Genomic DNA, 3,176 nt, shown 5'->3' on the forward strand with positions numbered 1-3,176 from the left:
AAAATTTAAAAAAAAAGGGGGCCTGATATAGGGGCGCCTAAGTGGCTCAGTCTATTGAGCCTCCGACTCTTGATTTTGGCTCAGATCGTGATCCCAGGGTTGTGGGATCAAGCCCCACTTTGGGCTCAGTGCTGACAGCACGGAGCCTGCTTGGGATTCTCTCTCTCTCAAAATAGATAGACTTAGAAAATTTATTTTAAGAAAGGGCTTGTTATAAATAATGAAAGGTATTCCTATCAATTAAGAAGTTACAAGAATTTTAGGAGCTCTGTGTGAGGAACTGGGCATGGAAACCAAATAGATTTTTTATCATAGCACACAGGTCGACACCTCATCCTCAGTGATAGCGGTTTCTGCTTTCCATGGGGTGCCATGACTCACATCAGTGAGGAAATTATTCTCCACACAACTCCCTTTCCTTTGTGCGGTTGGGTAAGGGAGGGGAATGAAAGGCTGGGCAGCAGCCTCTGTCGGTGCTTTGCCCTCTGGGCTGTGTTTTACACTGGCTGGCCCTCCTGTGCTTTCTCTCTCCATGCCTGCACCCTGAGCAGGTTTGCCCCCCTAGGGCCAGCCCCAGCAAATGACTGGCAAACATAGGAGAATAGTCCTCCAGCTCTGTTGCTCCCTGGTGGGGGCAGTTTTAAGGTGTCCCCAGAGTTCCCATGAGGGACTGAGCCAAAGCCGCCCTCCTTGGATGCTGCTTGCTGTCACATCTTTGCTTGGCCTCCGTTCCAGGTCCCACGTTCCCATCCGCCCTCCCCCCCCCCCACCTCACCCACCCACCCACCCATTTTCTTGTTCTGGGAGTGCTTAAATAAATAATTTTCGTGTGAGTCCTCTTCTCCGAGTCAGCTTCTGGAAGCTCAAGTTAAGACAGCCTCATATTTCAGAGTCCTTGCTGGCTCTTTGCTACTAAAAATGGAAGGACAGGGTAGTCTTTTGTTTATAAAGCACAGTGAGGATGCTGCAGGTGTGGAAATGTAAACCCTGAGACTGAGGAAAGGATGCAGACTTAAATTGTTGCTTTACGTTGAAGGGAGAGAATTGGTCTTCTGAAGGGTGCCTGGCATGGCAAAAAGGGGGGGAAGCTGGGAGCTTGAGGCAGAGAAGCGGCTGAACCGCTTGTATGAAACCTCTCTATTGCACCAAGCCTTCCATAAGGACTGCTACTCACACACACACAGTGTGTGATGTCGGAGGCAGGGGAGATCCAATGAAAAGGCTATTTGAGATGCGATGCTGCATTGCAGACCAGAGAGCAGGATGGGAAGGCAAGACGATCCCAAAGCTGAACTCCTTCAGTGGAAGCAGGAACTCTGAGCCAAAGAACTAAGAAAAACACAATCCATCAAACGTGTACCCACCCCACCCCCACACACATGCATCTGCATGTGTATACATGTACACACACTAGTCCACCAAGAGGTGGAAAAGGAGAAAATACCCCCTCTTCTGAGATCTGAATAATGCATGAAATGACCAACTTGAAGTAATTGAAGGATAAGTTCTAAAATCATTCCAAGAATATACAAAGGCATCTTCAACATCAGAACAGCATTTCTCAATTAAAATTAATAAATTGTGGGAATGCAAGCTGGTGCAGCCACTCTGGAAAACAGTGTGGAGGTTCCTCAAAAAACTAAAAATAGAACTGCCCTACGACCCAGCAATTGCACTACTAGGTATTTATCCAAGGGATACAGGTGTGTGTGCTGTTTCGAAGGGACACATGCACCCCCATGTTTATAGCAGCACTATCAACAATAGCCAAAGTATGTAAAGGGCCCAAGTGTCCATCAATGGGTGAATGGATAAAGAAGATGTGGTATATATATATATACAATGGAGTATTACTCAGCAATCAAAAAGAATGAGATCTGGCCATTTGCAACTACGTGGATAGAACTGGAGGGTATTATGCTAAGTGAAATTAGTCAGAGAAAGACAAAAATCATATGGCTTCACTCATATGAGGACTTTAAGAGACAAAACAGATGAACATAAGGGAAGGGAAACAAAAATAATATAAAAACAGGGAGGGGGACAAGACAGAAGAAACTCAAAAATATGGAGAACAAACTGAGGGTTACTGGGAGGGTTGTGGGAGGGGGGATGGGCTAAATGGGTAAGGGGCACTAAGGAATCTACTCCTGAAATCATTGTTGCACTATATGCTAACTAATTTGGAAGTAAATTTTTAAAAAGTAAAATTTGTTAAAAATGTATAGGAAGGAAAACAAAAAAATAAAATTAGTAAATTGACTCCCACAGCAAACAGGAATTCATGGAAGGTGGGAGATACATTAGCACAAGCTAAGGCAGCGGGGGTCTTAGAACATGGCATCCTCCTCCCTTGAATGACCTGAGCCTGGTCTCTGTTGCCTCCAATCCATAACAGAGCCAGGGCGGCCCTGGGACTTCTTCCTCCTCCACTGCTCACCCAGGGGCTCCACAGCCCCATGCAGAGAGCCCTCTTCTCCCTCTCCTGGCCCTGCTGCCAGCCTCCTTCCCACATGGCCAGGACCTTAACAGTGGGCGCTCCAGGGTCAGTGAGGTCTAATGTGGTCAGGGAGCTGGGGACCTGCCTCTGAGTCCATTCCTATCTCTGACTCTTTCTCCCTTCAAGTCTTTATTCCACAAACATTTATTCACCACATGCTACTCACCAGGAACTGTTATCTTTGTTCTGTCCCCGTCTGTCTTTCTGTTTGTTTCTCTCTCTCCCTGATTCCATCCCTGTCTCTCTCCTCCTCCTTTCCTCTCTCTCTGTGTCAACCCGGCTCCCTTTCCCTCTCCCTCTCCCTTCTTCCAGGCTGGTCTCTTTGAATTAAATTGGCCTATGTCTCTGAAGCCACATGATGCAGCACATTCAACAGTACCCACAGTAACGGACATGTCACAAAGCAGTTTGTGCTCACAAGCCTGTTCTTTGGTAATACAAATAACCATGTTATGAACATGATTTTAGATCTTTATCTACATCTCTGATTAATTCCTTCAGGAGAGCTCCCTAGGTATAGTACTTTAGGTCAAAGGGCACTGACATTTTTAAGGCTTGTAATATATGTGGAAAAAAAATCGTTCAGCAATTCTGCCCACATAACTGGACTTCTTTAAGTTGATTCTCAGATTTAAGATGGGGTCACCCACGTTTTTCCAGGGTTCCTGAAGACACT

The 3,176-nt window shown here is 46.0% G+C and overlaps 1 long non-coding RNA gene across 1 annotated transcript; it reads right to left on the reverse strand.

Moving 5' to 3' along the window:
* Nucleotides 1-1,096: 1,096 nt before the first annotated feature.
* LOC125936295 (uncharacterized) lies at nucleotides 1,097-2,806 on the reverse strand. Its single transcript, XR_007461990.1, has 2 exons — nucleotides 2,667-2,806; nucleotides 1,097-1,329 (listed from the first exon to the last, which is right to left on the reverse strand). It is a non-coding gene; the product is annotated as an uncharacterized LOC125936295 (long non-coding RNA).
* Between the last annotated feature and the right edge of the window lie 370 nt (nucleotides 2,807-3,176).

Source organism: Panthera uncia (assembly GCF_023721935.1).
Source record: "Panthera uncia isolate 11264 chromosome A3 unlocalized genomic scaffold, Puncia_PCG_1.0 HiC_scaffold_11, whole genome shotgun sequence".
Lineage (NCBI taxonomy): Eukaryota > Metazoa > Chordata > Mammalia > Carnivora > Felidae > Panthera > Panthera uncia.